This window comes from Sinocyclocheilus rhinocerous, unplaced genomic scaffold (assembly GCF_001515625.1).
Source record: "Sinocyclocheilus rhinocerous isolate Xijiao unplaced genomic scaffold, SAMN03320098_v1.1 scaffold1129, whole genome shotgun sequence".
NCBI lineage: Eukaryota > Metazoa > Chordata > Actinopteri > Cypriniformes > Cyprinidae > Sinocyclocheilus > Sinocyclocheilus rhinocerous.
The window spans coordinates 106,486-123,505 of NW_015634513.1; the positions used below are offsets into that span (position 1 = coordinate 106,486).

General features: G+C 40.8%; 1 protein-coding gene across 9 annotated transcripts in view; it reads left to right on the forward strand.

Annotated features, from left to right (window-relative positions):
* The window catches only part of slit2 (slit homolog 2 (Drosophila)), a 94,536-nt gene that overhangs the window by 10,203 nt on the left and 67,313 nt on the right, over nt 1–17,020 (forward strand). The window lies entirely within an intron of this gene.

Sequence of the window (17,020 nt, forward strand, 5' to 3'; positions counted from 1 at the left end):
CTCCGTGGGCTATACTCGGGAACAGGAACCCTTCCTGGGCTGAACTGAGGATCCGGGTAGCGCTGACGTGGTGCTGGCACTGGAGGGTGCTCTGGAGGAGCAGGCACAGCAAAGCGCTTTCGAGGAGCTGGCACTGGAGTGAGTCTTGGGACTGGAGCAGACACTGGAGTGAGCTCTGGGGCTGGAACCGACACTGGGGCCTCATGAACGCATGACAGGCTTGCCATATTAACGTTCGATGGGCTTGCCACATTAACAGCCGGCGGGCTGGCCACATTAACGTCCGGCAGGCTTGACTGAGGAACTGCCGGCTCTCTTGACTCGGGAACGGCTGGCAGATGGGTCCCGGATCGGGATCGGAAGCTCTCCAGACACCGGATGACTGCCTCCTTCCAGCTGAGGTTGGTGGTGTCTGGGAGCTCCGCGGGACGATGGTAGGTTATCCCGATCCGGAACAGCGTCAGGAGGGTTTCTCCCTCGAGGGGGCTGGCGAGGGTGAGCGGCACGAACACCCTCGTTTAGAGAATCGGGTCGGGGGTCGCCTGAGCCACGGCGATTAACATCGCTCGTTCCCCCATTTGGACGGGGAGAAACAAACGGCAAAACAAAACAAAAACACTTTTCAAAAAACGAAAAACAAACACGGGTAGAAGGGGTGCCTCTTACTGTCACTTTTGGTTCTGGAATTCTGTCACGGTTGGTGGTAGTGTGAAGAGCACGGAGCGAGGAGACCAGGAATACAAAACGAAGGAGTTTAATTATCTATTTCAGGGAATCACACATAGCACAAAGAGTTGACATTGACATACAATTCCAGACGAGGGAGAACAGAACGGGCTAGAACTAAATAGGGCAGATAATGAGGGGCAGACAGGTGAAGAGGATAACTAATAATGAGACACACCTGGAACAAATCAAACTACATTGGGACAGGAACAGGAAGGACCAAATAAGGAAAACAGGAACTCAACGGGAACATATTCGTGACAAATAGAAGTCAATGAAAGTGTGTGTGCAGGATTTTATGATTCTTATGGAGGAATTTTCTGGTCTGTCTGTCAACTCAATTTCAGCAAGATGATAGCAGGTGTGAAAGAGGAAGCACTGCTAGTGTACTTTCTGATAGAATTATTTGATTCGATGTCCTGACACACACACACACACACACACACAGAGAATGTTCTTTCCTCATTAGATTATCTCTGCTCGTCTACATCTGTGGCTAACATGTGCAGCTTTTATCTGCCTGCCTCTTTCATCACTCTGTCTATCTCATTTTGCTTTATTTTGCTCCTTTTCCTGTTCTCTCATCCCTTCTTTCTTTTATGCTGCTTTACGTGCATTTCTTTCTTTCTTTTCTTTCTTTCTTTCTGTCTCTGCACATCCTCTCCCTCTGCCCCTCTGATCAGGTTTGACGTTAATGTGTCTGGATGGAGTGTGTGTGAAATTTTTTTTTTTTTTTTGAGGGGGGATGGTCTGGTAGCGGGTGACAGAACCTTCTAGAGCTTGTTTTTTTCATCTTGCCGGGTGCCCTAGTGACCCCGGCTTCTGCTGTAGAACAGAACGGGCTAGAACTAAATAGGGCAGATAATGAGGGGCAGACAGGTGAAGAGGATAACTAATAATGAGACACACCTGGAACAAATCAAACTACATTGGGACAGGAACAGGAAGGACCAAATAAGGAAAACAGGAACTCAACGGGAACATATTCGTGACAAATAGAAGTCAATGAAAGTGTGTGTGCAGGATTTTATGATTCTTATGGAGGAATTTTCTGGTCTGTCTGTCAACTCAATTTCAGCAAGATGATAGCAGGTGTGAAAGAGGAAGCACTGCTAGTGTACTTTCTGATAGAATTATTTGATTCGATGTCCTGACACACACACACACACAGAGAATGTTCTTTCCTCATTAGATTATCTCTGCTCGTCTACATCTGTGGCTAACATGTGCAGCTTTTATCTGCCTGCCTCTTTCATCACTCTGTCTATCTCATTTTGCTTTATTTTGCTCGCTCTCCTGTTCTCTCATCCCTTCTTTCTTTTATGCTGCTTTACGTGCATTTCTTTCTTTCTTTTCTTTCTTTCTTTCTTTCTTTCTGTCTCTGCACATCCTCTCCCTCTGCCCCTCTGATCAGGTTTGACGTTAATGTGTCTGGATGGAGTGTGTGTGAAATTTTTTTTTTTTTTTTGAGGGGGGATGGTCTGGTAGCGGGTGACAGAACCTTCTAGAGCTTGTTTTTTTCATCTTGCCGGGTGCCCTAGTGACCCCGGCTTCTGCTGTACGTGTGTGTGTGCATATATGTTTGTGTGTGTGTCTGTGTGAATATGAGTTATGGTTACACACATACGGCCGCTGCCACAGTAGCGGCTGAAGTATTTCTGCCTTTTGTCTCCTCAGAGGCCAGGCCTGTTTGAAAACCTTTGAATAACATTGGGTATGTTGGAGAGAACGTTCAGATAACATTTCTCACAGACAGCAGGTCGGTCCCAGCTGTGTGTGTTTGGATAGAGAGAAAGTGGGAAAGAAAGAAGAAAGAGCCTTAAAGGAAAGAGAAAACAGGTGGTGTGAAGGCAGAGAGAGAGAGAGAGAGAGAGAGAGATTGGTCAGAGTTGTGAGAGTCCATTAAGAACTCTGTAAAAACCCAACAGTAGTTTGAAAATGAGAGTGGAACACCAATAAAAAAAAAAAACAGATGGAGTGAGAAAAAAACACTGATAGAGAGAGAGTGAATTAAAATATCCTGAACTATTGAAGGCAAGACACCACAGGTGATAATTTTAAGAAATAGATACTTCCCTAGGTAAATTAGGAAATTACCCTAGGTAATTACATTGCATTTAAAATAATTGTTTTGCATTACAAGTTTTCTGAAATTAAATATGCAAATTTTCTAAATAAAAATAAACTTTTCACTTGTTTTTAGGAATAAAATGTTATATAAACCAGGTCAGAGATATATGAACAAACCCCTCTGTAAAAACCTTCAGAATATAGATAGGAAAAAGAAAAAACAATAATAATTAAAACTAAAACTTTGAGGAAATTTCCTTTAAAGATATGTGATGCAATTGAAATCTACAGATGCAAATCAATAACTCAACGCTCAAATGTGCATTTTTGAAGTTTTCGTTCCACTAGTCTGAAAAATAGGCCAAAATCTCAAAGTTGACCAGTGCATGACAAAACAATGTTTTTTCCTGTGATGTTTTGTCTTAACTGTAATTTTGTAGATGATGGGGTTGGTGGGGGGCAGTTATTATTATTATTTTTTGTTCTGAATCAAGCTGGCACAAACATATCTTTTGGCGCGAATGCCCGCTCATAGTTGCTACGTTACTGTTGTCATGTCACATAGCCATCATCCCTCATCCTGTAACCGTTAGTGCTGTTTCACACTGTGCAAACTTTCTGAGTGTGTTTGTGGGTGTTTCTGACCATCGAAGGAATTTCTCCTGTTGTGACGTCTGTGTGTGGCTTTTATTGAGCCTGACTTTGGTTATTAGGTCAAATCAAATGCCTTACAATGGTGATTGTGTAAGCTGTTTCTGCATACATTTCTTGAATCATAAGGAAAGATATTGATCAACGTTCTTATGTCCGTGGATGAAGAGATGAAAAGTTTGGCATCCCTTCTTGAAGCTGAAGTGTCTGATTTTTAAAAGAAAAAATTAATCCCTCATGTAATTCTAAACATGTATGATTTTTATGCAGGACACAAAATAAGATATTCTGAAGAAACAGTTTTTTTTATTTTGGACTCTGACAAAACAACATTGACTCAACCAATGGTGTGACTTTGGGGTGGAACTCTCTGCTTGACTGACCAATGACAGATGAAGCTGTCTCTTTTTAAAAATAAGCGTTATATTTGTAATTCTGTTATTGTAACACCCCTGTGGACTGTTTGTTGTGGTTTCTTCCCCTTTTGTTGGTTTAGCCCGTTCAATCATTAGTTAATTATCCTCAGTGTGCTCACCGTCGTCATCCTGCCTGCCTCCACACACCGTGACAGTTATGTTTTGTAATAGTAGTGCTGAAATTACAGCTTTAACCTCAGATGATAAATTAAAATGATCAGGCATGCTTGTGTTACAGCGCTTGCAAACCAAAGCAAAACATTATTTAATTCTCTGGGAACACTGACGTTATGTTATGAGAACAGCTTCGTGAGAAGATTAGAAACTTAAACGCGTAGAAAAAGTGAGAGGTTGAATATGTGGACATGCCAGCAGACATCTTCATATTCCTGTCATGTCTGTTAGCAGTGGCTTTGGGTTCACACACGCTTAGCAGATTTTAAATATGGCTTTGACTATGTGGTTTTCTTGAGCAATGTGCCACGAGTTTTCGGGGTGAAAAATCATAGTGGTTTTCTTGCTTAATCCGCACACCAAATGCTAGACAAGCCAACGTGTTTGCCATCTAAGAGTGTATGTCTGCGTGTGTGTGTTTACCGAGCTCGGCGTTTCCTAGGTCACAGTGCTGTAGAGAGTTTGGCTTTTGTCTGCGGAGTGGACGCTTAACCCCAGTCATCGCAGCTCACAAGACACACACATACACACACAACACACACACACACACACTTGCTGAGCCTTGTTTGTTCACACGAGTTGGTGGGAACAGTTTTGAAATTAAAGACGGATACAATAGAGTGAAGTGTTGCCTGTCTGTTGAAGTATAGCGTTATTAGGTGCGAGTGTATGTGTGTGTGCGTACATGCGTGTGCATGTGTGGGATTTAATTTAATTCATAATCAGATTTTAATGAAGACAGGAAAGGAGTTTATAGCCTGTTGCCATAGTGACAATGACTCATAATGTAAAAACCTCAAGCTTGTAGACATGTGTGTACATGTATGTCAGAGTCTGTGTTTTCTTGTGTTGTTGTGTTTATCTGCATGACCTGCATTTCAGACATTTTCGTGCCTTCTCATAAGTGATCAGAGGATTCGAAATAATGCATTTTACTTCTTTGTCAAGAGTAAGTAGAGTCAAGTAAAACTTGCGATTTTAGGTTGCAGCTTTGCGTAGAATGAGTCAATAGTCTGTTGAAGCTGCCAGTTCATTACTATGCTGTCTAAAAATATGCAAATAAGAATATTTAAGCAAGACACAACAGGTAAAGGCTAAATCTGTTGCACACCATTTGCTAAACTTCTTCATAAAATATCTGATCAAAAATTGTGAGCAATTCTACACTGTCAGTTCTAACAATTTCAGTTTACTTTAAAAAGTTTGGAAACCAATCGCCTATTTTTGCAAAGCAAACAAAACAAAAAAAAGTAAAACTGAAGTTAATTTAAGAATTGGTTTAAAGTAAAGAAAGCAAACTCTTCCCAGGTAGATGAAGTAATAAATATCAAGTTAGTTTTAAAGTCAGTTCTAGTTAACATACTCTAGAATATTTAAAAGTAAGATTACTTTATTAATTCTATTTAACTAACAGTGTTATTTTGTGTTCTGTAAACATCTTAAATGCTGTCATTCTCAACATGGATTTAATCTGCCATTTTAAGATATGGGGACATTTTAAATTGTGCAATCGGATTCCACATTTTCTTTAAGTAAAGTGAATGTATTTTTAGTAGTTCAGCCAGCATGGAACGCACTTAACACAAGTTTGAAATTCTCTGGACCTACTGGAGCACAGATATATATATATTTATTTATATTCATTTTCAGCATTTTCAGAAATGTATGCAAACAGAACAGCAAAAAAAAGAAGAAAAAAAATACAGGCCTTTACAGCCCATCCATGACAGTTCTTCCCTCTAACATGATTGCTTTTATTTGTGTCCATTGATGTTGGCACATCCACATCCTAAGTAGAGAAAGAAAAATGGGTACAGTGTGAATTTATTCTTCATTCCAATACTGGAAATGTTCTAAAAAGCATACAGTGACCAGGGGCTGCAAAATAAAAAAAGCTAAATATTGGTGACCAGAGTGAGTGTACAGTGATCTCTGCAAACATCAAGCACAAGGAAATGTAATCAAGCTGACATGACGACGAGATTTATAGTGTAAGAGTTACAAAACATAAAATATTTCATTAGACATGGATTAAATCACAGAGTATAAGGGAGAATTATCATTTTTGTGTGAACTATTCCTTTAAATTTTGTTTTGTAGGCCTACTGCACGCCATCAGAAGAGTTGGAATACTACACACAAGTTCCATGGACATTGGTTTCAATTATTAACAGCACAGAAGTGAATTTAGAGAACATTTTTACAAATTGATACTCGTACTGCATTACCCACCATTTAGATTGTAGAGCATTATCTCCTTTTTAATGGAGTGATGGATCACACCCATCATTTACATGATTTTATCTTAATTCAAAGTGTGTGAAGTATGTAATGCTGACAAGTTTGTGAGTTTGTGATCAGCCAACACAATTTCATCAATTTAATTCATTTACATCAACAATTTCACAAATCAGAATTATTTCACAAGAGATTCACAAAAAGTTTACCCCAAACTTTCTTCTGAGACTGGAAGACCCTGAAGTACTGTGGTGCAAACATCAGATGACTATGAAAAAGAAGAGACAGGTTTTAGGCTGAGGGTAACAATCATATGTAAATCATGATTTAAAGATGACAGCAGTCAACATGATAAAGGAATACATTTGAATCAACTTGATACAAAATTTCCAAATCCTTTTTTCTAGAAAAACTCAAAAGTGCAGAGTGCGTTTCCAATATTGCGCAGAACTCTGAGAATAACAATTTAAAAAACAACACAAGAACACTTGAAGAGGAAAAAATCTTTCAGTGAAAGGCATAAAGTGCATTAAATACACTCAGTCTTTGAAAGGAAACGCCTCAATGTTACGTATGTAACCCTAGTTCCCCGAGGGAATGAGACACTACGTCGAGACGCTTTGGGAACGCCTTCAGCATGACCACGCTCTGAATCACGTGTGTAATCAGTCCAATGGATGGGCAAGACGTCATGGACGGTGTGACGTAGTGACCAGGAAGCTATAAAAGCACGTGTGGTGGAAACAGCGGCAGCTTTTTGTAGAAAGAGGGAAGCGCTCGCAGGGATGCCGAAAGTATGGCAGGAGACACAGCATCTCGTTCCCTCGGGGAACTAGGGTTACATACGTAACCTTGAGGCTTTCCCCTTCAGGAACTCGAGCTGCGTCGAGATGCTTTGGGAATGAGAATGCCCACACCACCAGACTTTCAGGCCTGCAAGTCCCCGACTCTCTTTAGCGATGAAATGGCTAATAGGAAGACAGTCTTAAGTGTCAGAACTCAATCTGAAACCTCCTCCAGTGGTTCAAACGGAGGTTTGCAGAGAGCCTCCAGGGACACGAGAGCGTACCGGAGGCCTCAGCGTCAGCGCACCGCGGAGGAAACGTGTAACCAGGGGGTGTCTTCCGACAGACTGACCACCAAAAGGGGCGTGGTAAGCAGCTATGGCCTCCACGTACACCTTCAAGGTGGAGTGGGTCAACCCCGCAGAGAATCGAGCCTGCAGGTACTCCAGCACTGAACCAACTGGTGAACGCAGATCTCCCTGGTGGTTGATGTAAGAGACCACCGCTGTGTTGTCGGAGCACACCAACACATGATGACCTCTCAGGTCTGGGAGGAAGTGTTTCAGTGCAAGATGGCTGCCGCTCCACAGACCGCGGGCGGGCTGGCCACGCATGTCTGCACCCCAACCGGTGAGGGACGAGTCCGTCGTTAACATTACGCGACAACAAGGAGCTCCCAGCACCGGGTCCTGTGACAAGAACCAAGGTTTCCTCCACATGTCTAAGGCATGAAAGCATTGCCACGTGACCTTGATCATGCGAAGCGGTTTCCCCTTGGGGAAAACCCTTTGGTCTTGAGCCATCACTGTAGGGGTCTCATGTACAGCAGGCCAAAAGGTATCACGTTGGACGCAGCTGCTATTAGACCCAACAATTTTTGAAACTGCATGACAGTGAGAGACCGGCCTTCTCTGACTCTCGCGACTGCAGTGAGGATCGACTCGATCCGAGCAGGAGACAACTGTGCCTGCATCGTGGTCGAATCCCACACCACGCCCAGATAAGTGGTCCTCTGTAATGGAGAAAGCACACTTTTCTTGGCGTTTAGTCTTAACCCCAGCTCTTTCATATGGGTGAGAACGACATCTCGATGCCGAACCACCGTCTGCTCCAATTGAGCTAGAATCAACCAATCGTCGACATAATTGATTATGCAGATTAGTGATGTGCGGATGGCGGTTATATCTGCGGGTGCTGCGGATAATCCGCGGATCGGGTGGGTCGGGTAATAAAAAAATGCATTCTGATTATTTGCGGGTGGGTCGCGGGTGGATAAAATAAATCATTAATGATGCAAGTATTAACTACATTTTCTAAATTATGAACGTGTTTTAACTTCCTGTGTTGAGGAAGGATGGAGACATGGAAGTAAGCTCCTTTTAGATCGATTGTGACACCACTAAGACACCACTTGTTTGAATGTGAGCATCCTGAACTTCAGTCGCATGACTGATCTAAAATGGGACGCAACCCAGCATCCTTCTTCGGAAACAATGAAGTACCGGCTGTAGAACCCAGACTCTCTGTCGAGAGGAGGGACCACCTCGATGGCCTCCTTCCTCAAGAGAGTATTTACAGCAGCCCCATGAGCTAGAGAGCGGCGAGGGAGGAACCGCTGAAACACCGCCACCTGTTTACGGGCCTCCAGAAACCTGTCGACGACGGAGTTGACGGCATCACCGAACAGGGCAGAAGGCTGGGCTTCGAGGAGGAAGACCCTATCTTTCTCTTTTATCTCTGACAGGGTCAACCAAAGATGTTTCTCCGCTGCCGCTAAGGCTGCCATAGACCGCCCTATTGCTTTAGTGGCCTCTTTCGTGGCGTGGAGAGACAAATCAGCGGTTCGACGAAGTTATTTGATGTCATCAGCTTTCACTTCCTCGCCCTCATCTAGCTCTTTCAGCAGGTCTGCCTGGTAGGCTTGAAGCACTGCCATGGTGTGAAGGCAAGCACCAGCCTGACCTGCTGTCGTGTACCCTTTGCCCACCAACACTGATGTAGTATGAGGTTGTTTGGTGGGCAATGCCGGAGCTTTCAGGGACGATGCCACGTCTGCTTGATAGTGTCTGCTCGATCTCGACCACGATCTCGACACCTCGGTGTGGAGATCAGGGAAAAACGGCAAGCCCCGGCGTGGAGGGAGCAGCTTAAACCATAAGAAGCGCTCATCTAATTTACTCTTAGTCAGTTCAGCCTGCTTCTCGGCGGGCCACTCGAGATTTAATTTGGCCACTGCACGAGTTATCACCTCCACGAACTCCTCATACTGGGCGGATTGAGGGGACTCATCGACGCACTCTACATCATCCTCCACGGACAACAATAGCCTGAGCGTCGAGCCCTCTCTCCGGGGGGAAGAAACCGCAGAGCATGCTTCCGATCCCTGGGAGGGGGCACTGGATCTGGAGGTAGAGGAAGAAGAAAGGGACTCACCCATCTCCATTCCCTCCACCAGATCCATTTGCGATCCCCACGACCGCCACCGCCGCTCTGCCTCGGCATAAGAGCCACGAGGAACGCTGGCGAGGGCTCCCTCCTCAAAGTGAGCGAAGCATCCGCAGCAAGAGGTGCTCGCAGTCCCAAGCAAACAACGCAAAGGCTGTGTGTATCCCCACAGCCTAAACTGATGTTTGCTTTTATCATCGCCCTTATTCGTTTTCTGCTTGGACTTTGGCATGCTTAGATCGTTGTGAAAAGTGACAGACAGCAGTAAATAAGACATACACACACAAAGCTCTTTGCTGAATGACAGAAGCTGCCGCTGTTTCCACCGCACATGTTTTTATAACTTCCTGGTCGCTACGTCACCCCGTCCATGACGTCTCGCCCATCCATTGGACTTATTACACACGGGATTCAGAGCGTGGTCACGCTGAAGGCGTTCCCAAAGCGTCTCGACGCAGCTCGAGTTCCTTAAGGGGAACTGAACTTTCTTGTTACTCCTCATATGAGTATGCAAATAGGCAAAAAATCTGACTCACTACGTACAGTAAATGGTTCAGTTAAAGGGATAGTTCAACCAAAAAAATTAATAAAAAATTTGCTGTTAATTTGCTCACCCTTTTGTTTCTTTAGTAGAACTGTAAAGAGTTTTGCTGAAACTGTGGTTCTTGGTGATTAATAAAATGCAAGTCAGTGACTGCCAATTTTTGAGAATAAAAAAAGCATATCAAGGAACAAAAAAATTGCTCCTGATGATATATTGAGGTCTTATGAAGCAAAATGATCGGCTTGTGCAAGAAAATTAAATGAATACAGAAAATGAGACTTAAAAGCATTGATCTTTAATTTATCAAAGTAGATCCTCTCTGCAAAGTAAAAAAAAAGTAAGCAATGACAGTTGTAAAGTAAACACAAAGTAAAGCATGACCAGAACTTACATTTGTCCTGGCATTCTAAAAAAAAAGGTGTTATTCCATCAATCAAAAAACAGTGAACACTGAACAAATAACGAAACCAAATACATAGACCATTTTTTGTGTGGGCCACTTATGCAATGTATTTTGGCCAATGAGTTAAATGGAAACATCGAGTATTACACATTTAAAAATAAAGGTTCTTTATTGGCATTGATGATTCCACGAAGAACCTTGAACATCCATGGAACCTTTTAAATGCAGAAAAGGTTCTTTATAGTGGAAGAAGGTGCTTTAGATTTTTTAAATGTTCTTCAAAATGGTTCATTTATGAACTGTTCATTAAAAGGTTCTTTGGGGAACCAAAAATGGTCCTTCTATGGCATCACTGCAAAAACACTCTTTTGGAGCCTTTATTTTTAAGAGTGCAGGTATTATTTTAAAAATAAGACTTAACTTATAGTTTTAATGTTGTTTATACTTTGCTTGAGGAGGTGGGGTGAGCACTTACGAAAACTATTCCGTAACAATCACAACATTAAAAATGAGCATTTGACATGTTTTGTTGACTTCTCACTGATTTCGAATTCTGTAAAAAGTCACGTGACACATAAAAATCCGTTCAAATAATGTAATTACTCGTATACTCATGCCCAACACTAGTAAAAGTGGACAAAATAGTAATTAATAGACAACCAGGCAGCTAATTTTACAAATATGAAGTGGACATTAACTAGTTTGGACAGAAATTGCTTCAAATAACGTGCAGTGGTCAAAACGTGTTTGACCCACAAAACAGTTCCACAAACAGCATGCAACAAACATCTAATAATAAAATCTAATCTAAAAGAAAGCTAAGCAAACTGATACCATTCTAAGGAAAGAAAGCTAAGCAAACTGATACCAAAATCATTCTATTTTTCACATTCTGCTGTTTTCTGTCATGCAAATATAACTCAAACGTTTCAGGAAATTCATTTAGATTATTATTTTTGCCTGCAGCCTGTTTGAATAAACTGGTTCACATTTATACACACATTTTTTTTTAGTAGTGTAGTAGTATATGTGCTTTTGTTTATGGCATTATGACATTCAGAATATAATGGTATTCTGGTAATACAGAAGAGTTAAAATGCAGTGTTATGAATGTTTGGAGTGAGGGATAAAGCTGCATTAATAGCTATAAAATTAGAATAATCTGAGTGTTACAATATTTGAATATAAATTGTATGTTTTGCTTACAGTTGTTTGCAGGAATTAATTTCACCCAGCAATGCAGTGCATTTTGTCTTTTTTAGATTTTTGCTGTATGTGATAGAAAGGAATATCGTAAGTTTACTTGATAGGTGAAAGAACCAAAGAGGGTTTTTGGCAAACACACACACACACACCTGAGCATTACTCAGGAGAGAGTCTCAGACAGACAGTCTCCAGGTCAGGCACTGAGCCATCCACAATTATAAGAAAAACACCTGCGTGTGTGTGAGTGTGTGGGGGATTTACGAGACACCCTTTTTTAAATCAGCTGACCACACAGTTATGGCCTTTGACCATTAAACCACTTGATAAGTGATTTATGTTTGTCTAAAAAGGTCAATATGTGCTTTTGACAAGTTTTTACTTCATTGTGGATTCAGACCATTTTAAACTGTTTTTCTACCGAAATCGGAGATTTTGAACTCGTGAAAACTTTTGAAAGCCTGATTGGTGTGGAAGAATGTGTGTGTTTGGTTCATGAAAAGGGTGTGTTAACTGGGCTCATCTCTAATCTTTTTCCACATTTATGTGAAATGGATTTGACCAAGTGCGCTAGATTTGAGGACCATGCCGCACAACAGCATCATCAATCTATATTGCTTATTTGACCTGTTAGGCTGCACCACGCGGAGCTTATATTCCTGTCTAAACATGCACCCACATGTACACGCACACACACACACACACACACACACAACTGGGTGTCAAAGATGTCCTTTTCAGATTAAGCAAGCCACTTTTGTAATTCTGTGTGTGGCCGACTGTGTGGTGTGGTTGTGTCTGAGATTGTTTATGTGCGAGCGAGTGTCTTAGTGACGGGTAACAAGAAGTGGGCAATTTCTCGTTAGCATGTAACTGAAACTCTGGACGTATCCTAGCAACCATCCTGGCCACTCCATGGTCTTTAGTTTCACCTTCACAACACCACAGCAACTAGAACACAATATCACCACAGTTACAGAGTGGCGCACCACTGGAAGCACTTGAATTAAATAATTAAGGCCCTTGATTAGTGTTATATCAGCTAATCTGTTACGTTTAGTGTGTCAGATATCGACTTTCTTTACAAGCAAATCAGTGTAAGGAATCAGCATTACATTTACACTGAAAGGTGGAAAGTAGCCCAATGGAGAATTATCACTGAAAACTATTATGGAAGCCTGTAAAACTGTTTGCATCCACTTTGTTATTAAAAGTATGAATGAGTCTTTTGAGTACAAAAAATGTGGTTGTACACAGTGTACAAAATTTACAATAACTTTCAGGGGGTGGACATTTTTAGGAATTTTTTAATAGGAAATTGTTAAACACACTCTCTTGAGGTCCATTTTGTGCACTCCAAATTGTTTTTTGGCATCCTTAGCGCGGTTAGCCATATGTTTACTGCTTGAATAAACTTTTTTTTTTTTTTATCAAAATACTAAAGTGTTGTGTGATATAATTGCGCTATGAAAATCAGTGATAGAGTGATGATGATAGCTATGTTTTGGCAATTGTCCATTTAATAATAGTTGTAACAGAAAGTACTTGAGCAACCTACTGTTGGTGAAACATGAATATATGAACTTTGGCTAAAGTCCAAAGTATACATCAGTTTTGACGTAGCTCTTAGCATATCCATACAACTGAACACATTGCCTTTCAAATCATACTCAATTTGATAGTATGTGTGAACACAGGAGGTCGACACATGAACTGAACTAGAACTAGAACGTGAACTAGAAAGTGTCATCCTTGTTCTGTGTCGGTGCTATTTCGCTCCAGTAATTATGACCAAGAAATGACTTGTTTGACTTGTTCTGCCTCTTCTGTTTCTTTTTTGACTGAAACAACAGCCTGGATGATTGTGCCACTTTGTGGGCAAACTAATTAGGGCTAAAAATTTAAAAAGTGTGTGTGTTAGTTGAACAATTCGATTCAATTTGATTGAACACAATGCGTTTCAATGCAATACGATGCATTGGAAAATTATTTGATGCTATGCAATTCAATATGCTACAGACAGTTTGCTTTTATTTCTTTGGTTCAGACAGACAGCAAATCATAAATTAACTTTCTGACTTCTGACGTTATATCGTCTCAGTCTCCGTAGAGTTGTGATACATCATATTCACGTAGCAGCAGTGGTGATGAGAGAACGCACTTGCGAAACAGTTTAGAGAGGAGAAATCAATCTACAGATAAAATATTGGTTACAAATTATCGGTCACTTTCTAAATAATGAAAGCATAGCGCATCTATTAACCCCTTAACTGTCACCGTCCCACCTGTGGGACGTTTGGCACTCTTTTTTGTTGTTGTCCTTTTTCTCTATCAAATCTTTTAGTAATCATCATAAATTATATATCATTTGAAAGCTTAGAAGCCCAAGATTCATCCTGTGAAAACCATTTTGAAATCGGACATTGCGTTACCATGGAAATGGTACTTTAAAATATTTTGGCGGTCTCCTCCCCCTTAGTGGGCGGTGTCAAGTGTCATATTACAAAATGTATTACGGTATTTTACAATCAGAACTTTTTATAATCTTGACAAAATACACATCATTGGAAAGGTCTGAGTCTCAGGATTCCATATTTGGTGGTTAGACAGAGAAATCTAAACATTTGTGAAAGAAAAATGCATAAAAAAAATTAAATGGAGTTCGGATGGCACCCGGTGGCTGTTTGTGGTATAAAATGCATCGTGATACAAATGCCAACTTGTATCCTATGCACACTATTTTAAATCGATGCATCACATCATTAACATTTATGCTGATGCACCGATGCAAATCATTGAATCTTACCATCCCTAATGTGCATAATATATCCTAGCGTACACATAAAAACCCAAATATATACTTTGGTCTTAACTTGTAATCTAACTTTAATGGTTACTGAGAGGTTTAAAAATAAACTGTTGAAACAAATATAGATTTAATGCTCCACCAACCTTATTTTTTGACTTACATTGGCATAATCAACTATTAATAAGAAGCTTCAGACCCCCCCCCAAACCCCCTACAATTCGCAGATATTGTTGACGTGAAAGCTGTGAGTCCATTTGGTGTTTATTATGCAGCTGTACGGGGTGTGAACTCTGGAAGGTGGACTCCATCTTGGCTCCGTTTGCTCAGTCACACAGTCGTCTATTCTGAGTGAAAGCGTGGGAGTGTAATTGCTCTGAAGTGGACTCCATTTTGGCTCTGGTCACACAGTGGCACAGTAGGCCATTCTGAGGGAATAGGAGTGAGTTCAGCAGCGCTGGAGTGGAATTGTCAGCATTCTTCAGCACTGCTGTCATCTTTAACCTCTTAACAGAGCCTCTTCACTTTGAGTTCTCACACTCACTGTCACACAAACACAAACAAGTGAGCATACACAAAGAAGGACTGACACACACCAGACACAAGAGGTGTAACAAGCAAACACTGCACAGAAATTACACATGGAAACTGTGTGTGAGATTGACAGGGTGACACAGAGTGAAAGTATATATCTGTGTGCACGTGTATACGTATGTAATTTGGTAATAACAGGCTTCAGCCGCAGCTCTGTCATTATTTAATTACCGCTTCCTCCCATCTCCGTGGCAACGTAATGTTTCCCTGATTGGTGTGTGCTTGCCGAGTCACTTCCTCACTCCCTGACCTTAAAAGTGAGAGATGAGGCAGTGTATGTGTTTCAAAATCTAGTGAGCTGTCTACCTAGACAGCATTTGTGGACATCATAGAGACATACAGATGTTGTCTAGGAAGGGCACGCTAAGTATTGCGACACAGCCGCAGAAAGAGGAGACGTTGGGATGACTGAATCACGCACATCCTATGGTCAACCAAGACTGGACACAAACACACACTCACACCCTCTGTGGTGTTTAGTTTGTCAGGTTTTCAAGTTTGTCAAACAGCAGTGAGTAGTTTCGGTGGTGTGTGAGAATTTGTGTGTGGGTGTTTGTGGAAGTGTGTGTGTGTGCAATGTATAGTATGTGTTTTGCTGGTGTGGCCTTTTTCTTGACCAGAATCTATTTTTCATTGCTCAGAGAAAATGTTTAAATAGACCGAACCTTTTTGTTCTGGTAAATATGTCTTATTTTGCATTTTTAAGCTGTGTGTTGATTGAAGACCCATCCTGAAGCCATATGAGGTCATAGCTGGATAAACATATATAAGATAATAAATGATCAAATGAAACATGAATTAACATTCAGATTCTGTTTTTTCATCTCTTGTAGTGTTACATATGAAGATGTTACATTGTAAAGTCCTCCTGGGAAATTCCTACTTGCAAGTTTGAAAGTCATAATCGTAATGCGGTGTACATTCAAATGACTTTGGTCAGAATGAAAACAACAATGGACAGTTTCATATTTACTTTTCTCTCTTTCAGACACATTTAGAGCCTGTATAAACAATTGAAATTATCAAATGTAATGTAATGCTTTATCTATTGTGCTCTTCAAGTGAAGTTGAAAATATTGTAATTACAAGTTTCGAGCACATGAATGACCAAGTGAAGTGAAGGGAAACTCAGAATTCTAGAGGATGTTCCAACTCGAGTTGGAAGGGGCACGTCAATTATAAACAATGCAGAAACACTGAACTATAAAATAGAAATGATTATCTATAATCTATAATTTAGAGATCAGTGGGCGCATAGCAAGTCTGTAGTGAATGATGTAAATCACTCACTTTTTTCTTTATGTAACGGAATGTTTAATTGTGATACCATGTATAAATGGCATGATAGAAAATAATAATTTTGACCATTTTGAATTTAGATGTAGTTTAATTTGCATAAGCATGTTTTCTTATAACCAGTTTTCTTGCAAACTTTATATCTGACCTTCATCTACAGCAAAAACTATATAAATAAAATTTTACAGCCAACATTAAGAATGAATTCCAACTTGTTTCTGCTACAGTTCTTGTATAATAAATATCTTGTAAATATCATGTTATCCATGTCTGTGCTATTTCCTTTCATAAATGCAATCATTCCAACGTGAGTTGAAGGCAGTATATGATGCGGTGAAGGAGAAGGGGGTCAGAAAGGGCTCATAGGACTCTTTCATTAGAGAGTGTGTCATGTTTATGGGTCAGACTTGCCCAGTCTGAATAGATCACATCTAAGCGGCATTGTGTGCGAAACATAGCATGTTGTTGAGCTTTTTGTCCCTCTACAGCACCCATAATCACCACCCATTCTGATACACTAAGATCTGAGTTCTCACAGAGTTTTATTCCCAGAGGAATGTCTGCCACCTGTGTGTGTGTGTGTGTGTGTGTATACTGTATATATATATATATATATATATATATATAAAGTGTGTGTGTGTGTGTCTGTGTAAATAAAAAATAAAAAAA